The 22,093-nt window shown below is 46.1% G+C and overlaps 1 long non-coding RNA gene across 1 annotated transcript; it reads right to left on the minus strand.

Moving 5' to 3' along the window:
* Positions 1-1,749: 1,749 nt before the first annotated feature.
* Positions 1,750-20,834, minus strand: LOC143434879 (uncharacterized). The gene is made up of 2 exons (XR_013104732.1): positions 20,494-20,834; positions 1,750-4,098 (listed from the first exon to the last, which is right to left on the minus strand). It is a non-coding gene; the product is annotated as an uncharacterized LOC143434879 (long non-coding RNA).
* Between the last annotated feature and the right edge of the window lie 1,259 nt (positions 20,835-22,093).

The following is a 22,093-nucleotide window of genomic DNA, read 5'->3' on the forward strand; positions in this document are numbered from 1 at the left end:
GTAGAGATCACAGGTTGATACTGGGTGCCTTTCTCAATTCTTTCTCCACCAGTTTATTATTATTATTATTAAGATTTAATGATGTGTACCTATGTGTGTCTGTGTGGGTATGTGTGTGCTGGTACCCCTGAAGGCCAGAAGAGGACATTAGGTCCCCTAGAGCAGTGGTTCTCTGTGGGTCTTGACCCCCAAAGACCATAGGAAAACACAGATACTTATGATTCATAAAAGTAACAAAATTACAGTTATGAAGTAGCAATGAAAGCAATTTTATAGTTGGGAAGGGGGGGGTCACCACGACAGGAGGAATTGCATTCGAGGATTTAAAGCACTGGGAAGGTTGAGAACCACTGCCCAGAGCTGTAGTTACAGGAAGTTGTAAGTTACTCGGCCTGGGTACTGGGAGCCAAAATCAGGTCCTCTGTAACAAAACGAAACACATGTTTCTCACTGAACCTGGAAAACTTCAGTTTCTCTAAACCAATTGACAAATGGCTCCCAGGAGGTCTTCCTGTCCCTACTTTCACACCAGCATTAGGAGTTACAGATGTGGGGAACATTCAGATTTTTTATGTTAGTGCTAGGGATTCGGCTTGCTCAGTAAAGGCTTTACTGACTGAGCCATCTCAGCAGGCCAGGCTTTTGTGTCTGTGGGTCCAATTGCTGTCCCATTTTATGGATGAGTTTTGCAAGACCTCAGACAAACACCTTCCCTCGTATCCTCTTTTGAGTGAGGAGAGAAGCAGGCAGTCTGTGTTGGGGGCAATCACAGGGAGCCTGTGTGACATCTTGGTTTTATGAGGTCCGTTTCCTTTGCTAGTTATAAACAAAGCTACATGATCTCGGAGGACTAAGAGCTGGCTTCCCGGGACACAGAGGGGACAGGTTAATGACCTCTGGACTGGGCTGACTGGATTCAGACAGTGTGGGAAAGCAGTGCAATGTTGGGTTGGAGAAAGAAGGAAGGGAACACCGCTGTTGGGGGCTGGGATGCTGCCATACCAGGGATAGCCTTATCTCCTTTCCTGTCTTGGAGGTGGGGTCTGCTTGTAGCAGTGGTGTGATGGTGGAGGAGCTGTTTCTGGTCTCAGCTTCAGAGACCCCATCGTAGGATACTGAGGATTAAAGGGTCAAACGTCATATATTGTTACTGGAAATAACCCAAAGGCATCATGTTAGTAGTTGCACTCACATCCCAAACACACACCCAAAGGGCACAACTGGTCTGGACCAGTTCAGGTACTGGATGGGGCGGGTGTACGGCAGGCCTAGCCCTGAGGAGGCCACAGCAAGTGACCTGGCTGTAATTTGTCTCTAGCCTGGTCTCTGCTCTCTTTTCCGGCACAAACTAGCTCAGCGGGTGCCAGCGGCCTCATCTATCCTCAGCAGCCTGGACAGCAGAGCCAGAGAGCACATCTGTCACTGTCTCCCGTGGCATGGATGACTGGAGAGTCATTTTTGACAAATGTCTGTGCTGGAGAGAGAGAGTTCTGCATGGCTGTGGGTACTTACAAACTCCGAAAACTCACAAACACAGCAGGGCTATTCCACAAGCCAGTGAACTTAAATGAGCATCAGGGCACCCAGGGATTGGCGGAGGGGAGGGTGAGGAGGGGCATGACGTGGGATTGGACAGGAACTGGGCCCCATGCTCTCAACAGGCAGACCAGCTTGTACCACGAGGGCTGACTCTTCTGTCCCAACCCTCACCAGTGGCACTCGGGAGCATCACAGCCTTTTCGCTGCATGTACCTGTTTCAGACTGGGAACCAGAACTGCACACCCCTGGCCTCCACTCTTGTGCAGTTTTGAGTCCGAAGCTCTTCCTGACACCAGACACATGGTCGCAGCTCGAGTGCTATCTCTTTGTGTCAGCTGCTTTTCTTCTTGCTGGGAAAAAATGCCCGACTGAAGCAGCTCAAGAGAGAAAGGGCTGATTTGGGCTTATGGTTCTAACGGTTCGGTTCGTCACAGAGCGTGCGATGAGGCCACAGGAGTGTGAGGTAGCTGCCACAGTGTATCCATCCCGCCTCTGCTCACATTCAGGGTGGGCCTTTTCTCCTCAATGAAACCTTTTTAGAAATGTCCTTATAAACACTCTTAGAGATATGTTTCCAAGGGGAAGTTATGGCAATGAAAATTAATCACCACACTCTTTGCAGACCTACCTCTGCCTTGCGATGATACACAGGAGCTTAGTTGGTTCTCACATCAGACCCATTCTGCAGATGAGGAAACCGAGGCTCAGAAAAGGGACTCATCTAGGGTGACAAAGCAAGAGGCAGGAGCTGTTCTGACTCACAAGCAGTAAACACTGTAGGCCAGGAGTCAGTCAAAGCTGTCTGCCAAAGACAGGCAAGGTAACTAAAGCTTTCTTACTTTGTGAACCACATGATTGCTGTGGCATCTACACAGCCTGTCTCTTCTGTGTGCAAGTCAGGCCATGAGAAAGAGGAGCACCCTGCCTCAGATCACGTGGACCCTGGTGGCAGAGTCACGTTTATGTGGTCAAGTGTTTTTCCTTGTTTCTCGCAGGCCAGGTCCCTTGAATGGGTAAAATAAAGTCACCCTTATGTGAGTCAGGCATCATGGCTGGTGGCCTGAAGGGACAGTCACTGAGTCACCTGAATCTAACATGTCTCATCCAGGCCCCATTTCCTCACTGGACACTGTGAGAGAAGGCTTCTGATCTGTCCTTGGGAAGTGATGCAGGTCCCACCTGGGTGTGGCTGGGAAGGGATGTTCAGGCAAGGTGAACACAGCCAGGTGTGCAGCTCAGTTGGTGAGTGCTAGCCTAGCATGCACTAGACCAAGAGTTGGGTCCCCGACACCACCGAAACCGTGCCTGAAATCCCTAATCTTGGAAAATGGATGCAGGCAGAGAGGTGTTCAAGGTTATTCTCAGCTGCACAGCGGGTTCAAGGTCAGCTCGAGGCTGCATAAAATGGACTAAACCAACAACAACAAACTACCACCACAACAACAAACAAAAAGAGACTGGGTATCATAGCACAGGGACTTTGGCTCCTGATGTTTCCAGCTGTTGATGTTACTGTTACATGTTCCAGCTGTTGGTGCCACTGTTACATGTTCCAGCTGTTGGTGCCAACTGTTAGATGTTCCAGCTGTTGGTGCCACTGTTACATGTTCCAGCTGTTGGTGCCAACTATTACATGTTCCAGCTGTTGGTGCTACTGTTACATGTTCCAGCTGTTGGTGCCACTGTTACATGTTCCAGCTGTTGGTGCCACTGTTACATGTTCCAGCTGTTGGTGCCAACTATTACATGTTCCAGCTGTTGGTGCTACTGTTACATGTTCCAGCTGTTGGTGCCACTGTTACATGTTCCAGCTGTTGGTGGCACTGTTACATGTTCCAGGTGTTGGTGCCACTGTTACATGTTCCAGCTGTTGGTGCCACTGTTACATATTCCAGCTGTTGGTGCTACTGTTACATATTCCAGCTGTTGGTGCTACTGTTACATGTTCCAGCTGTTGGTGCTCACAGTTACATGTTCCAGCTGTTGGTGCTCACAGTTACATGTTCCAGCTGTTGGTGCCACTGTTACATGTTCCAGCTGTTGGTGCCACTGTTACATGTTCCAGCTGTTGGTGCTCACAGTTACATGTTCCAGCTGTTGGTGCTACTGTTACATGTTCCAGCTGTTGGTGCCACTGTTACATGTTCCAGCTATTGGTGCCACTGTTACATGTTCCAGCTGTTGGTGCTACTGTTACATGTTCCAGCTGTTGGTGCCACTGTTACATGTTCCAGCTGTTGGTGCTCACAGTTACATGTTCCAGCTGTTGGTGCCACTGTTACATGTTCCAGCTGTTGGTGCTCACAGTTACATGTTCCAGCTGTTGGTGCTACTGTTACATGTTCCAGCTGTTGGTGCCACTGTTACATGTTCCAGCTATTGGTGCCACTGTTACATGTTCCAACTGTTGGTGCCACTGTTACATATTCCAGCTGTTGGTGCCACTGTTACATGTTCCAGCTGTTGGTGCCACTGTTACATGTTCCAGCTGTTGGTGCCACTGTTACATGTTCCAGCTGTTGGTGCCAACTGTTAGATGTTCCAGCTGTTGGTGCCAACTGTTACATGTTGAGAGAAATGAAACAAAACCGAGTTAACAACAGGGTGATCCAGACAGCTGGCCTGCTTCTAGCACAGCCCCAGCATTTCCTGTAGAACATAAACAATTTCACATGATACCAACATTAGATAAGTGTTCTTGGGGTCCATGATGGCACACGAGAGTCAGGGGCCACACAATGAGTGATGTCCCTTGCTCCAGCTAGCACAGGAGATGTTTGTTTCCTTAACAATGATGATTTCGGTCCTGTTTCATCCTCCTGCCTCCTTGATAAAGATGATTAAACTACCTGCCTGGGAAAGTATCCCCACTTCCTCACAGGCCCCAGTGGCAAACAGTCCAGTCTTTAAGCCACCCCTAACCATTCTACAGGAACTTAAGCCCCATGATCCCCTCATTTCCACCCCCGAGATGGTCCCCTGTGATTCATACTCTGCCTGCTTAGCAAGTCACCAAACCACATTTAATATTTTGCACATGTATGTGATGTATGTGTACATGCATTTTCATGTTTGCATATGTGTTGATTCATGTGTGTGTATAAGCCGGAAGTTCCAAAGCTGACATGAGGTGCCTTCCTCAGTCATTGTCCACCTTATTTTACTGAAGCAGAATCTCTTACTGAGTTCACAATTAGGCTAGCCAGCTTGCTTTCAGGAATCCTCCTGTCTCTGTAGCTCAAGCTCTGAGATTACAGGAGGGGCTCCAGACCCACCCTGCATTTACAGAGGTTCTGGGGAGCTGAACTTGTCCTTACACCTACACAACAAGCACTTCACACAGGGTCCCCAGTCCTCCAAAGCTCACTTTGACTAGAAGGGTGATTCTAGTGGTCTTTAGACAATAGGTTTTATTAATGTGTGCACAGGGACTGAAACGTGCTGACTGAGGCGGAGGGGAGGTGTTCAGTGTGGATGGGATTGGGTGGAGACTCATTAAAGGCCAGTCTTCAAGGACTTTCAGTGGATCTGGGGCTCAACTGTGAGAAGCAGCTTTGACAGGCAGTCCTGCCTGGACTATTATCTTTGTCCTATCCTCTTAACGACCTCAACGGGGTGTTAACATTTCACTTTTATAGAGCAAATCCCCAGGCTCAGCAAGCTTGAAGGACTGCTTGCAGTTTTTCCAGCTAGCTACTGCTGTATCCTGGAGCCTAGGATTCTTTTTGAAGGCTGTCTTTAGCCTGTGGAGCAAGGAGACAGACACCAGGCATCATGATCTTACTATTGATGTTGCAACTAGCTAGTTATGATGGCTATCCTCTAGAATGGGCTTTGGTGGTGTTCCACTATTTTTCTCAGGGAGAGAAACCTGAACAAACATCTATTGACTCTGGACAGCATCCCATGTTCCACCTGCCTCTTAGGGAGGCAGTGAACATATTGAGGCTTCATACAGAAGCATGCATAACTTAAACAGCTGAGTCACCGAAAGAAAACCAGGAAAAATTAAAAGAAATCAGGCTGGGGTGTATACAGACAGACCTATTATAAGTGTAAGTGTCACCATTCCATGGACCAGGGTCCTGGATCAATCAGAAAAAGAAGATGAGCCGAGTACCAGCATCCATCTTTCTCTGCTTCCTGATTGCAGATGTGCTATGATTGCTGCCTGGTGCTCCTCTTGCCACGCCCTCCCTTCCATGGCGGACTGTATCCCCTTGAACTGGGAGCTGAACCTAACCTCTCCTATTGCAAGTTTCTATTGCAAGAGAGGTGTTTTTTTCATTGTGTATCACCCACAAGTGCCCATTGTGGGACTGGGGGTTCTGCTGGGTCTTGGACTCACAGAGAGGCTTAGCAATTCTGATGTAAGATCACTCAGCTGGCTTGTCATATGCTGCTTGCCTAGGGTGGAGAGACAACTGGGGTGTGGTAGGGTCTGGAGCCAAAGAAGCAGTACCTTCTAGTGACAACCTCTTTGGGTGATGACCTTGTTGCCCCACAGGGGTTTGGTGAGACTGTCATATGTGACAACCCCCCTCACGTCTTCACTTCTTTCCAGCGACACATTTCCTGAAAACTCCATCTACATTCTAACTTCCCACCTGTGGTGGTTTGAATATGCTTGGCCCAGGGAGTGGCATTATTAGGTGTGGCCTTGTTGGAGGAAGTGTGCCTCTGTGGGGGTGGTCTTTAAGACCCTCATTCTAGTTCCCTGGAAGCCAGTCTACTCCTAACTTCCTTTGGAACAAGAGGTGGACCTCTAATCTCCTCCAGCCCCATGTCTGCTTGGATGCTGCCATGCTCCTGTCTTGATGATAATGGACTGAACATCTCAACCAGTAAGCCAGTCCCAATTAAATGTCGTTCTTAGAAGAGTTGTCTTGGTCATGGTGTCTGTTCACAGCAGTAACACCCTAAGACATCTACTCCAGCTCTGTTTGCTTTCCCTTATCCTATGCAACTAATATGATAGGTATGTCCCTTCTGCATCTGGTCTGTTTCCTTCCTCTCTCATTAAAATCCAACTTTCATGTTGTGTGATTCCCCCCCGCCCCCCCAGGAGACATGAACAAATATCTGTTCACTGACATTAGACCAAAGACATGATTCCATCCAAATCTAGCTTGGTGAGACTATCAGTTTAGTGATGTTACCAGTTGGATAACTTAAAGGTAGCTATATCACCTAAAGATTCAATCCAATATAGGTTGCAACTTAAAATAGCCGCAACCCTGTTAGCTCTTTACTCAACTGGTAGGCAGCTACACTTTTTTTTTTTTAAACATACTATTTTACCTTAGTTGTATCTATATGAAGATCAGAAAACAATTTTTGAAAGTTGTTTCTCTTGCACAGTATGAGTCCTGGGGTCTTTAGGCTTGATCAAAGGGCACTGTTTGTTTGTTTGTTTGTTTGTTGATTTCTGTTTTTTTGAGACTGTTTCTCTGTGTAGCCTTGGCTGTTCTGGAACTTGTTCTATAGATCAAGCTGGTCTTCTATTCACTTGCCTCTGCCTTCCAAAAGCTAGGATTAAAGGTGTGCCCCATCACTTGGGCTGGTGGAAGGCACCTTTACCCACTGAGCCAAATCACTGGTCCCAGCCTCTTGAGTCGTGTGCACGGTAACCATCCTAGGAGGCAATGTTAATATTTGGGGGGAAATAAGGAGGATTCTTATCTATTTCAGTCATGGCTGTAGTCCCTAGAGTTTGGAAGCTAGTTTCACACTCTGTACTTAAAATTCATTGTTTTTTTTTTTTTTTATAACTTCCTGCCTCTATTCACGCCTTCAACTTCTTCCTATGTCCTCCTCCCAAATTTATGACCTTTTCTTTCTTAAATAATTATTATTTTAAAGATTTCTTTATTCTAACTTTCTGTGCATAGGTGTTTAGCCTGCATGTTTGCACTGATGCTTGAGGAGGCCAGAGGAGGAGATACACAGATCCCCTGGAATCAGAGGCACCATGGTTTTGAGCTGCCATGTGGGTGCTGGAAGCTGAGCTGGGGTCTTCTGTAAGGACAGCCAGTGCTCCTACCCACTGAGCCATCTCTACAGCCTGTTTTTTTTTTTTTTTTTTTAATAATTATTATGCTATGTGTACACTCACACACCCATGCGAGCACACGCGCTCTCTCTCACACGCATACACATACAGTTTCTACTGAGTCCATTTGGTGTCCTCATATGTACATGGTCTAGGGCTGACCTCTTGAGACTGGACAACCTTTTTGGGAGCTTGTCTGTGGAGGACACTCTGAATCTTGTTCAAAAGGATAATACTGTTCTCTTTTTGTGCTGGAAGGTTTTTTTTTTTTTTTTTTTTTCATTGAATGTGTTGCTGTAATGAATTACATTCATTGTTTTTCTATTATAAACCTGTGTGCTCCTAGGATAAAACCCACTCGATGCCGACATTTTGCCAGATTCCACTTGCTAGTGTTTAATGTCCAATTTTCACAGAAGCCTTCATGAGAACTATCGGTTTACAGTTGCGTCTCCCTAAGAGACCTGTTTCAGGTTCTGGTTTTGAGGCATCGCTGGTCACCTCGGGAGAGTTGCCGTATTCCACCTTTCCTTGTGATTTGGAAGAGTTTAATCAACACCAGGGTTATTTGTTCTTTAAAGGTTACACAGAGCTCAGCTGTGAAACCATCTGTTCCTGGTGCCTTTTATAACTCCGGGTTTTAATCATCCTGTAGTCTCTCCTGCTCTCATTGGCCTGCTTGGTTCCTACTTCTCCTTGGCCAATTTGGGTTTTTAATGTCCCACTAGTAAATATACGTTTCCCTTATGTTGCTACAAAGCTGACGCAGGATTTCTGTGAAAACTCCATGTATCTATTCTGTGTCTCCTTTGCCGTCTCTCATTCTGCTTGGCCTTTTTCATCTCCCTTTCATCAGACACCTAACACATTATTCTGCTTTCCACACTTTGAACAGAGGCTGGTGTTCCTACGTAGAACCTGCTGTTCACAGAGAGAGTGGAGCCTTCAGGAGCTCAGCCTGCTACCACAGCTCCGGGTGACGCAGTACCAGGGCTGTGGCAGGTCAGCAGAAGGATGGGTTGTTGGCTCAGATTTTTCAAATCCTACTTTGAATAAGGATTCTTAAATGATTTACCCTCTCTTCTAGCCCAACACCCACCAGAGGCAGTGGAAAAGAAAGGTTATTAGGATACGGGGGAAGTGGACCTGTTTAGCAATAATTCTTTGGAGTAAATTCAATCTGCTTTGTTAGGATACCAGCAGTCCAGCTCAGTAGTATCAGGATAGCAAACATGAGTGATGGCAGGACCCAGCAGAAACAACCAGGCCTTCACCAAATCAGCACAGGTCATCAGGAGCAACCAGGACCAGCAGAGATGCCAGGAGAAGTCCTTTACTGTGCCTCTCTCAACAAAATGAAGATCAGTGAAGACGAAGACACAAAACCAATGAAGCCTGTGACAATAGCTATGCAAGCCCACTGTCACTGTCCACTGAGTCCTATTTATACTCCCTCCAAACATCACATATCTTCCCATGTGTCTTGCCTCACTAGAGGCAAAACTCCACATGAATCTGTACCAGCTGACATCACTCTGGCAACCAGCCTGAGTCCACGGAAGTGCCAAGAAGCTGCCAGAACAGCATCAGAAATCTTTGGTGCGTTTCTTTCTATGAAGTCATGACAAACAATAAGCAGTAAGGGATGACAAGGTGTTCCAATACCATCCAGCATTGTCACCCACCGTCTGTGGGATCTTTCTTAACATCATGTGTCCTTTCACCTGTGTCTGCTTCAGGAAAACATCCTTTGACACTTCTGATTTCCAAAGAAACCAGAAGCTTCCACTTCAGTGGGTGGTGCTGATGGTCAGACTTTGGTGCCTGGTGTTCCCACTTGCTGGTTTTGTGACCATAGCAAAATAAATAAATAAATAAATAAATAAATAAATAAATATTTGTTCCCTGAACCCCTCTCTGTCTGTCTATCTGTGAAATGGGGGATAAGAGCAGTGTTATTCATCCCCCATGGGTGGAAAGGTCGATGCATACAAGAGAGTGAGCACCAGCCACCATCACAGAGGAAACATGCTGGGATAAGCAAAAGGCCATGGGCTTCTCAAAGATGGACTGAGCCTTGAACTCTGACCTTCTTGTGTTCTGAGTCATTCACACACTTTTTATATTTTTATATTTACTTGATAATGTATTTAATATTTTATTTGCATGTTTTAAATATTCAGTTTTATTATTTTATTTGTGCATGTGTGTGTGAGAGAGACAGACGCACAGAGAGTGAGAGACAGAGAGAATATGTTACATGTATGTATGTGCCTATGGAAGGCATATGAGGGTGTGGGATACCCTGGAGCCAGAGTGACAGGCAGCTGTGAGACACCCAATACAGGTTCTAAGGACTTAACTCAGGTCCATGGGGAGAGATGCAAGCACTCTTAACCAGTGAGCCATTTCTCCAGGCCCAAGTTTGTTTGCGTGTTCATGCGCTTGTGTGTGTATGTGCAGGTATGCATGTGTAACAACCTTTTTTTCTTGGTTTTTATTTTAAGAAAGGGTCTCTCACTAGCCTACTCTCTGAGTAGGGTGGACCAAGGATCTGGCGGGTTTTACTTCCCTGGTACTGGGTTTGTAAGTGTGCGTGCCACACCAGAATTGACATCGCAAACAGGAGTTCTGAGCTCACACTCAGGTCCTCAGGTTTGCAAGAACATTATCAACTGAACTAGTTCCTCAGCTCTAGAGCTAGTTAAATGTGAGATGCTAACTGTATGTTCATATCTATCTATCTATCTATCTATCTATCTATCCATCTATCATGTTTGTATGTATGTATGTATGTAGCTATCTATGTATCTATCATCTATGTATGCATGTATGATGTATGTATGTATGTATGTATGTATGATCTATGTAACTATGTATCTATATATCTATCTTATGGATCTATCTATCTATCTATCTATGTGTGTATCTATCATCTACATATCATCATCTATGTATCTATCATCTATGTATCTATATATCTATCTTATGTATCTGTGTATCTATATATCTATGTATGTATGTATCTATCATCTATCTATGTATCTATCTGTGTGTATGTATGTATGTATGTATGTATTTACCTATCTATCTATTTTTCTGCCTACACACACACACACACACACACACACACACACACCCCTTTCTCTTTTCCCCAGAATCTCACAAGGTAAGTTTTTTGTGAAACCTACAAGCCTGTTAGTCTTAAACAATAGTTAACCTAGAATGCTTGCCTGAGATTCACCCCTTTATTATCGTCTCCCATGCAGACTGGCTTAGGACAGGTTTAATAGTCATCCTTAGGCCATGTGACTTGTTGGTGGGGGGTGCTTTGGTCAAATCACAGTCACAGAATTGACCTATTGAGACCCCTCAGCGTAATCAAAAAAGCAAAATGTTCAAAGCCATCATTGCCAATTCAGTTCAATGATGTGCCCAGTCCTGACTGCTGGTTCTAATGACTGAGATGCTGGTCCTGACCACGGAGGAGCTGTGGCTGTCTGAGCTGGGAAGGGGGGCTGAACAGAAGGGGAGGGGACGATTGTATTGGAGAGACAGCACAGGGTCTGAAGACCTAATCCCCAGTTCTCTGACCCATGAGTGACAGTCCCGAAGCCACTGAAACTAACTCAGCAATGTCTCATTATAAACAGATATTTACTTCCAAGATTCAAGGATTCTTGAAAGATGGGCTGTCCTCTCATAACTACCCATAGTCCCATAACTACCACAGCTTCCTGACTGTTAGCTACCCTCCCGGTTACTGGTTACTGTGAGAAACACCATAGGGGAGGAGAGTTTGAGCCCTGCCCACGGTTGCTCGGCCCCATGTACTAAATGAACACCACGGTACAAGAAGTCTGTGGTGGAGGAGGTGGGCAGGAAGCAGAGAGAGAGAGAGAGAGAGAGAGAGAGAGAGAGAGAGAGAGAGAGACAGAGAGAGAGACAGAGAGAGACAGAGAAAGAGAGAGAGAGACAGAGAAAGAGAGAGAGAGACAGAGACAGAGACAGAGAGAGAGACAGACAGAGAAAGAGAGAGACAGACAGACAGAGAAAGAGAGAGAGAGACAGAGAAAGAGAGAGAGAGAGACAGACAGACAGACAGAGAAAGAGAGAGAGAGAGACAGACAGACAGAGAAAGAGAGAGAGAGAGACAGAGAGAGAGAGAGACAGACAGACAGAGAGAGAGACAGACAGAGAGAGAGAGAGACAGAGAGAGAGAGAGAGAAAGCAAAGGATAACTTTCAAAGGATAATTTGATGGCCTCCTTCCTCCAGTTAGGTCCTGCCTCCTCAATGTTTCAGAATCTTCCCAAATAGCCCACCAGTAGCCCACCAGCTCAGGGCAAAGTGTTCAACACGGGGGAGGGCGGGGGGGCTCTCTGGGAGGAGATTTTATATGCAAATCAGTAGTGGCAAATGGTGTCACTTGAAAATTCCAGCTTTTTACATAAGGTAGTGCTCCTGCAGACCAAAGCTGGGAGGGGTTCGGCTGGGGGCGGGTGGGGGGGGGGGAGAGTGTGGCTGGGAGGGGTGTGGTTGGGAGAGAGTGAAGGGGTAGTCTGTTCATGCCTTATGAATGACAACTCTTGGGGTAGACCCTTTAACTTGGAGCCTGAAAAGGGACTTGCTAGTGAGAGCGGATTGTCAGGCCACTGTGTGCAGGTGCTCAGCGTATGCTCACACGCACGTGTGCATGCACGCACACATGCAGGGATCGTAGTTCTGTGAGTGAGGGCCCTTCTGCCCTGGGACCTAACTTCCATCACTGTTTCTGCACTTTCTTAAACACTCATCAAATTCTAGGAATTAGAGTTTTGGTAGACGTCAGGGTGATGATGGTTTCTTCCCAATGTACCACAAACTTCTGACCCTAATTGGAAGTTGCCATAACTCTGATCCTCCAGCAGATAACACCACATGTACCTCCCTCGGTTGCAGTGAGTCTTTACCTGGCATTCAAACGTCTCTGTTTACAGAGATGCTGGGAATCAGCAGTTATAACTTGCTGTTATAAAGCCATCCTTCTGCATCTAAAGCACAGACAGGAGGCCCCCCCACCCCCGCAGGGAGTCCAGGTGGTCCAGGAAGCTGCATGGTCACAAGCAGCACTCTTTGGTATTCTGGTTTAAACACACGCTGGCTGACAGCTTCCTACTGTGAATGCCCCGGCTCTCTGATGGAGGTTACAGGAGAGAGGCCTGCTCAAAGCAGGGACAAGCTGGAGGTGCCCAGAAGTTAAGATCTAAAAGAGGACCCTCACTACACATTCATGAGAACTGGGAGATACGGAGTCTAGTTTTTTTTTTTTTTTTCACTCCTGGGTGTGTTCTTTACACAGGTGATTTTTACACCCTCTAAGACAGGTCTTTGGAGAAATTACATCTAGTCCTGGTGGAAAAATCATTAACACACTCATTTTCTGCTCCCCTGCGCCCTCCCCCCCCCCACGCGCGCTCTTTTTGAGCTCCACATTCTGTATACCTGCTGACAAATCTTTGTCTTGGGCTTCTCAAAAGCTTCTCAAAAGCTCAACTAAGACTTCCCTTAAACATCCTTCCTCTACCAGCAGCCCATGCATACTGATGGTCTGTAAATATCAGCAGGTGATTTGCTTCTTAATCTGTTCATGGTCCTCAGGACCCTGGGGTTAGAGGATCTGGAGAATATTAGTCAATCATGTGCTTTCTGCTTCCCGAGCAAACCTTAAGCAAACCCATCTCATTCACTGCTCAGCTTGCTCCCAGACAGCTGCCATGGAGCCACTGGGGGTGAGTGGACTGGAGGAGGAGTTTCCTGTGCCTTGTGCTTGTTCACAGTAGGTGGGAGATGAATGTTCGGCTTCCTTAGTGCCTCCTGGGGTCTCTTGACAAGGTGTTGTCCTATAGGGAGCTTTGTCATTACTAACCTGGTGTTTCTTGGATAATGGGCTTTCCCATAATTCAGAGTTCATGGGACTGACCACCTGAAACCCCTGTAACCACCATCTAGTCAGAGTGAGTAGCCTGCTAATTCTCAGGTTCAATGCCTGGATCTGCTTCAGTGACCTGGTCTCTGAATTCCTGATTCCTATGTCCACCTTCTCTTCTCAACCAGCACCCTGATTGCCAATGGTATCTGACATAGAAGCTACTCTCCCACAGTCTCTCCGTCACAGTTACTGGCATGGCATTGTGGTTAATATGATTGTCATAGTATGGCACAGAAACCCTGACATCTTTCTGATGTCTCTTGTCCTCTTCCGCCTTTTCTTAGGAAAGGCACTGGCTGGTATCTCCATGCTCTGAGCAGACTGGATGTGTGCCTCCCACCTCCTGCTGCCTCCCGGTCTAAGCCACCATTATCTCCTCCAGTTTTGAAATAGCAAAATCTTCACTTTCCTGACCTCCACCTTGCAGATTGTCTTCTAAAAATTCATTTATTTGCTTTTATTTATTATTATAGCATGCATGTGTGTGCGTGCGTGCGTGCGTGTGTGTGTGTGTGTGTGTGTGTGTGTGTGTAAAAGAGCAAGATATAGATAGAAATAGAGAGACAGAGAGTGTGCAGGTACTTGTGTGAAGGACAAAGTTACCTCTCTTGATTCTGCTGGGTTGCATGTACGCAGGCTGTTTGCCAGGACGGTCCCCTATCTCAGCCTCTCCTCCCATCACAGGAACACTGGTAGTACAGATGCACGCTTCTTTTTACATGGTTCAAACTCAGGCCACCAGGTTTTACCACCTGAACCATCTTGAAGGCCTCTCTGTTGACTTTCTGCACAGCAGAGCACCCACATGTTAGCTCAGAACAGGTCTCTTCCCACTCAGAGCCTTCCCTCAGCCTTACAGGAGTGAAGGCCAAGTCTCTCCTGTGGCCTCAGGGCTCCAAAAGTCTGTTCCCAGCCTCCTCTCTTTTGTCTGACTTCATCCTCTCTAGACCCCTCCTGGCTGACTTCCTTCCAGCTGACTTCCTTCCTCCAGGCTGACCTCCTTTCTTCAGACTGGTTTACTTCCTCCTTGGTTGACTCATCCTAGGCTGACTTCCTCCAGCTGACCTTCTCCAGATTGACTCCCTCTTGGTTAACTTACTTCAAGCTGACTTAGTTCCTCCAGACTGACTTCCTCTAGGCTGACTTCCTTCCTCCAGGCTGACTTCCTCCAGGCTGACTTTCTCCAGATTGACTTCCTCCAGGCTGACTTCCTCTAGGCTGACTTCCTTCCTCCAGGCTGACTTCCTCTAGGCTGATTTCTTCTAGGTTGACTTCATCCAGGTTGATTTCCTCTTGGCTGTCTTTCCCAGGCTGACTTCCCTCAGTCTTACTTTTTCCTGGCTGACTTCCTCCAGGCTGACTTACTTCCTCCAGGCCCACTTACTTCCTTCAGGCTGACTTTCCTCCAGGCTGACTTCCTCCTGGCTGACTTTCTTCAGGCTGACTTCCTTTAGGCTGACTTCCTCCAGGCTGACTTCTTCCTGGCTGACTTCCTCCAGACTGACTTCCTCCAGTCTGCCTTCTTCCTGGTTGACTTCCTCCAGTCTGCCTTCTTCCTGGTTGACTTCCTCCAGTCTGCCTTCTTCCTGGTTGACTTCCTCCAGGCTGACTTCTTCCTGGTTGACTTCCTCCAGGCTGACTTCTTCCTGGTTGACTTCCTCCAGGCTGACTTCTTCCTGGTTGACTTCCTCTAGGCTGACTTCTTCCTGGTTGACTTCCTCCAGGCTGACTTCTTCCTGGCTGACTTTCTCCAGACTGACTTCCTCCAGGCTGACTTCCTCCAGGCCAACTTGAGTTCTTCCTGGCTGACTCCCTCCAGGTTGCCTCATCCACTCATCACTCAAATGCTACCCTACTTCAGACTTCCTCCCTCTACCTCCAAATCAACTTAGGGGAGGAAAGGGTTTGTTTCAGCTTTCACTTCCCAGGCACAGTCCATCATCAAGAGAAGCCAGGGCAGGAATTGAAGCAAAAACCATGGAGGGCTGCTGCTCCCTGGCTTGCTTTCTCTGGCTCTCGCTCAGCCAGTTTTCAGATACAACTCAAGACCACCTGCTCAGGGGTGGCAACTGCTCACAGTGGGCTGAGTCCTCCCGCATCAGTCACCAATCAGGACAGTTCTCTAAACACTGCTACAAGCCAATCAGATAGGGATCATCCCTCAGCTGAGACCTCCTCTTTCCAGGTTATCCTTGGTTGTGCCAAGCTGCCAGTAAAAACTAACCAGCATATATGTCTTCTGCCCAGATGGGCTGCATCTCTGCTCAATCCATGAGCAAGAACAAACCGCCTGCTCTTTAAAGCTCCATGGCTCCTGCTTGTCCTGACCCTTCTCTATTTGTGACTTCTTGTGCCTGGTCTGGTCCGTGAACCACAACTGTTCTCCCTTGACAGTACTTAGGTAATATGTGGTTTCTTCTCAAACAAAATGGGTGGGAGAAGAACACTGAGACAAAGGGAAGTATGTCTTCACTTGGGTTGTTAAAACAAACAAACAAAAAAAATCAAAGACCAGGGAAGGAGGAAAGGCTCAATGGTTCAGAGCCTTTCTTGTTCTTGCAGAGGACTCAACTTTGGTTTCCAGCCCTGTATGGTAACTCACAACCGTCACTCCAGATACAAGGGCTAGCACCCTCGTCTGGCCTCTGTAGACACATGAACTCAGTTTGTATATCCACATACAAATACGTGTAATTAAAAAGAAAACAAAATCTTTGTTCAAACCAAGAGCTGGGAGGTTGTGCTCCATGTATCTCATATCCTCTTTCCAGATGTCTGGGTTCTGAGATGTTCAGGCTCGAGGGAGAAAGGTCCTGTGTTTGGTTTGTGGACAACTGTCTTCTCATCTCTTTCTATGGTGGGCAAATGAGGAGGGAAGCAAGCTTTCTGGAATCTCGGTGAGTAAGGGAGCTAATTCCGCATGGCATAACTATGTCCTGAAGATTCCTTCTCCAACCACTATTACCTGGAAGGTTGGAATGAGGTGATGGTATTTGGGAACAGACACCCCAGATCTCACAGAGGACCAGAACCTCCTTCTCTTGATGCTTTATTCGTTGCTACCATGGCTTTCTTCATTTTTTTGTCCCTAGGTGTCTAAATACAAGTAGACCATGTTCTACACAAAGGCCTGTTAGTTTCAAATTGTTAACTTACTAGAACTTAGAATCCTGGAATCACCTGGGAAGAGCACCTGCTTTGATGAATTTCCTAGGTCAGGTTGGCCTGGAGGCTTGTCTTTGGGAGATTTTCTTGTTTGTTGATTGATGTGAGAAGATCTAGCCCACTGTGAGCGGTAGCATTCCTTGGGCAGATGCTCCTGGGTTGTGTAAGTGAAGAAAACTAGCTGAGCATGGATAGCCCAGCAAGGAGAGCGCATAGGTGCACGTCTTTCTCTCTGCTCTTGACTATGGATGTCATGCTTTAAGTTTCTGCCTTAACTCTTGCTACCATGGACTGTATATACCCTGAAACTGTAAACTCAATAAAGCCTTTTTTCCCCCCAAGCTGATTTTGGTCAGAATGTTATTATCAAAGTAATAGAAATAAAACTAGGACAGACATAGGAGAATCATGTTTCTTCCTCTCTCAGCCCCCACGTTGTCCTTATGCGTTTGACTTTCTCATGCTTCAGAATAGATTGAGAAGGCTGAGTTGTGGATGAACCAGAACTGTGTCTCACCCTTCTGCCTTTTGAAGTAGGTAGCTCTTCATAGTTCTGAGGCACAGGAACCCCACTTTGTCAGTTATGCTTTGAATGGGGTTTATAGCTTAGTTTGTAGAGCACTTGCCTAGCATGCACAAGGCCTTGGGTTCAATTCCCAGCGATGCATGAAGCAATCATGGTTACACACAGTTGCAATATCAGCATTTGGAAGACAGAATTGAAACATCATGCCAGCTTGGGCTACCTGAGGTACTGCGCTCGTGTGTGTGTGTGTGTGTGTGTGTGTGTGTGTGTGTGAAAGAAAAAGAGAGAGAGAGGCAGAGAGAGAGAGACAGAGAGAGGCAGAGAGACAGAGAGAGAAAGTGGCAGAGACAGAGACAAAGTGAGAGACAGAGAGAGAGAGAGAGAGAGAGAGAGAGAGAGAGAGAATGTACCACTGAGCTAAAGCTACATTTGCCTTGTTTCTCTAGTTGTGGATTAGATAACAAAATCCTTTTTTTATGAATTTGAGGCAGAATTTGCTTTGCTGAAAAATGTGTGTTATTTTGGTGGCAGGGAGAAGTGGAGAAGGATATATTTTTGCATCCTTATAATTGGCCCACAAAAGTATTAGCTACTTATGAGCAGTGTTATAACCAAGGTATTGTGCACAAATAAGACCAGGGTCAGGTTTCTGTATTCGCTGAGGCACACCTCCCCCAAAGGGTGATCAGCAGGTGTTTGTAGCATATGAAGGTCTTTGCTGTCCATTTGTTAATTTGATCCCTAGAGAGATCCTGTGAGGTGAGCAAGACATACCTCATCACCCCATTTACATCTAAGGAACCACAGGAGAGAGCTAACCTCTTCCTCTGTGTGCAGCTACAGCAGGCACATTACTATGGAGGTTTATTTATCCTCACGATGACCCTCAGTAATGGGTGTTATTACTTATTGTATAGACGGGAGTTATGTACCTAAACACCTAAAGCCAATTTCTCCCCACTCCCCACTCAGGATGTTCCTAAGGAACCGTATTTTTTTTTTTTTGTGCACGATAGGCACGAATTTGCAACGACAAGAATGGCTGTAATAAAGAGACTCTTGTTCTTCCAGGCTGTTGTGACCTCCTTCTCTTGGTTCAGTTTGCAAAGTTTGGAGTTTTGATTTTGCATAATGTGGAATCAGGATCTTGGAAACAGAATGGGAGGCAGAGAAAGAAGCTGAGTAGAAGCAAAGAACAGAAATGGGTGGGAGTAGAGAGAAGGGAGGAGGGGTTGAGATTTGCTCATTACATCTAGTGTAATGTTAAGTGCCAGGCCCCTAAGACCTGGTTGCCCTAGAGACAAGAGAGTCTTCACACAGACCCAAGTATAGTTGTGTGACCTTGTCCCCAAGTTATTTTTCATTGGTAAATAAAGTTGCTGACAGCCAATAGCTGGGCAGAAGAGAAATAGGTGGGGTTTAGGGTTTCTGGGCTTGGTGGTTTGGAGGAGAACCACATGACTTTTGGGTAGGATGTTGAAAGTTTGTCAGGGTTGGCAAAGCGAGGGCTGAAAGGAGAGATGGGGGATTTCACAGAGAGTATCTGTTATCTGTACACATTAGCTTGGATCCCTATTAATATTCTTTGAGTGATGTAGGAAAATTGGAATATCTGTAAAATTCCCTTTGGTTCCTGGTCAGTGCTCATTTGTATGTGATGCTGGGCAGAGAATAGTGCACCTGAGACCCAGATTATATTAAGGGTGTTAAGATTATTACTCAGATGTTTGATGAAGACAATTGAATGTGAAAGGTCAGGTATGAAAAATGTGGCTCAGTGATCAAAGAGTGAAAAATAAAAGAATTAAGGGAGAGTCTAATAAAACAGCATTATGCAGCTATTTCCTGTGAATGGAAGTCCTCCCAGGAGGAAGAAGGAAGAGGAAGAGAAAGAAGAGGAAGAAGAGAAGAAAGAGGAGAAGGAGGAGAAAGAGAAGGAGGAGTAAGAGGAGGCAGTACACAGGATCTAGGAAGCTTGAGAAGTTTACAAGACCCAGGAGACTCAGGAAACTTACAAGGCCCAAGAGGCTCAGGAAACTTACAAGACCCAGGAGGCTCATGAAACTTGTAAGAGTAAATAAAATTTTAAGAACTGACCATACTCGAAATGCTCTCCTAGATGAGTTTATATAAACTATTAAGAATTGCTGGAGCAGGATGAGGAAGACTATTTAGAATGATATCTGTAAGCAAGTTGTGTAGGGTACCCCAGTGATGAAGCTTTTAGAAGCTTGGTGGGCTTGTTGGTAATTCAGATATCCAGTTTACCCATGATCTTGTAAATAACTCATTGGGAAATAAACTCATTTAGTTATCAACTGTGGGAAAAAACTGCTAATTAAGGTCAAAATCCTCCATGACTTGATGGCCTCTGTCTTGGAGCAAAGTTCGAGACTCTCTTGTTAGCCGGTTTTCTTCTTCTCTGACCTTGTCTAGGGGATTCTAAGCTCATACCTGAGGAATGCCATGTAGCCTCAATTAGTTTATAGGGTCAACTTCCCTTCTCCTGACAAAACCTGTTCAGCCTGAATTGGAGATTTCTGAAATGCTTCCATATGCTAATGAGGTATGTTATATGCTAATGAGGAGTGTTATATGCTAATGAGGAGTGTTATATGCTAATGAGGTATGTTAGTTACCCTGATCCCCCAGCCAATGACCTTTGCCCATCCTGGATGTCCCTACCCTCAGTGCCCCCAAACTTTGCAAGCCTTCAATCACCCTAAGTAAAGTTGATCTGCCTACTGACAAGTGGTCCTATGTGGTCATTCATCACAGGTCCTCACAGGGGTTCCGAACCCCCTGCTCAAAGTCTCTACTCCCCACTGCCTTTGACCGATGATCCATGAGAGCAGGGAGACCCACAACCAACCTGGACTGGAATAGAATGATTTATTGATTTTTCATTGCCCTATTTATCTGGGGTGAATAGAAATAGTCCCCCAGGAGAAGTCACATGAGACAAAGATAAAAACAAATCAGGACATAAAAGGCAGTAAATTATTAGAATAATAGACTTGGGTGTCAGGGAAACAGAAATCAAGGAAAGTTAATTAAAGTCAATTTGTCTTACACAAAGCTTTCTAGTCAAGTCCTAAATTTTCTGTGTTACGATTCACTATTAGGAATACACTTTCAACTACCATTCATACACACACACACACACACACACACACACACACACACACACACACACGCACACACAAAATGTTTTTTTTTCCTTAAAGAAATAGTGCTTACCTTTGAGTGTCCCAATGAGCTACTTCCTGCTATGTTCATGTCCTTGGTGACTCTCTCCCAGCCTGCCTCAGCCAGGGAGACGTTGGCCAGCGTGGTGCAGATGTAGGTTGGATGAGTTGTATGTACACTGGGACTCATCTTCTTAGAAGGGTTGACTCTCAGAATGTTCCCTCTGAGAATTCAACTGACGTACCCTGGCAGTCCCAGTGCAGACCTATGGAAAGGTTAGTTGGGGAAACACCAAAGCCTGGCTTAGCTCCCCGATGACAGCAAACACCAACTCGCCAGCCATATCAGTGAGTTTCTTGGCAGTGAATCCGGCTGCCCCAGGTAAGCCACCCCATCTGTTGACATGACTCTGAGATGAGCCACCTCTGCTGATCCATAGCAAACAGTGCAGTCATCAGATTGTTTTAGGAACATTTAGTTTTGTTCTGCAGCGCTTGGTAAGCAAACATCTTGATTATATGTGGTGTCACACGCCACAGTCTTCTTTATTCTATTCATTCTCATCTCGTTTATATACAATGCTAAATTGGTTCACAACCCACTAATGAGTCATGATCCCGTTAAGAAGTGCTACTCTAATCCAAAGCAGATGCTTTGGAGAGAACCTGTCTTCCAGTCTCAAGCTTGGCTCTGTCGCTCCTGGAATTGTGATGTGGACAAAATGAAAGTAATGTCAAGGAGTTACCTGGTCCAGGGTCCCATGTCCAGGAAGGGCTGCCCCCTGTCCAAGCAGACAACTCTATTCCATAGACATTGTACCTGAGAAGGTAGTCAACCTTTCCTTATCCTAGCTCTGGATCCTGTAAGTGCAGTGTGCAACCAAGCATGATGTACTGATGCCCGGCCCACCAGGTTCTGTATCCATTCCAACAAGTGGAAGAAAGATGTCACCCCTTCCCTAGACACCCATGTGTTTCCCCTCGGTTGCTCCAGTTCCTGGGGTAAGAGAAAGCAACTGCCTTTCTGTGCCACTAAACCTTCCTAGAACACAGTCTTATCAAGGGACTTTTTCCTTTTATACAGTTACTTCAGAATAGGTTCTATGGATCAAGCGGAGAAGACCACCAAGGGAGTTCGTTAAAGGAAGAGTCCCAGGTCTCTGCCTTGTTTTAAAATGCTCCTCAGAGTGGGGTCTGTTCCTCTGTATCACACTAGGCCCCTCAGCTTTCTCTTGACAGCTTGGCTATCAAGCTTAGCTGAATTGGTGGCTTGTGATGGATCCATGGATTTAGAAGTTACACCCTCAGATTCTAGAAGGGGATGCAGCTGCATTCTGTCCCCATGCCCACACGCATGTGTGTGGAAGAGACAGAAGTTTCATCAAGCTCCAGGATGTGTGCTTTGTCCTGACATTTTCATTGCTTTAATTTTTTTTCAAATGCTGTCTGTGACTCATCATCCAAGTTTATGATTTGCCAATGGGTCTCACCGTACAGCTAAAACCAAACCGACCTGAGCCATAGGTCTATGCAGGAGGCATGGCTGAGCCTCTTGTAGTGTTGCTGTAATGATGGTCATTTGGAGTTACGAGGGCTGCCCTTTGATTTGAGTATTGCCAGTGCTTACATTTATGTAGCACTTAGCTGTTCGT

The sequence above is a fragment of the Arvicanthis niloticus genome, chromosome 17 (assembly GCF_011762505.2).
Source record: "Arvicanthis niloticus isolate mArvNil1 chromosome 17, mArvNil1.pat.X, whole genome shotgun sequence".
NCBI lineage: Eukaryota > Metazoa > Chordata > Mammalia > Rodentia > Muridae > Arvicanthis > Arvicanthis niloticus.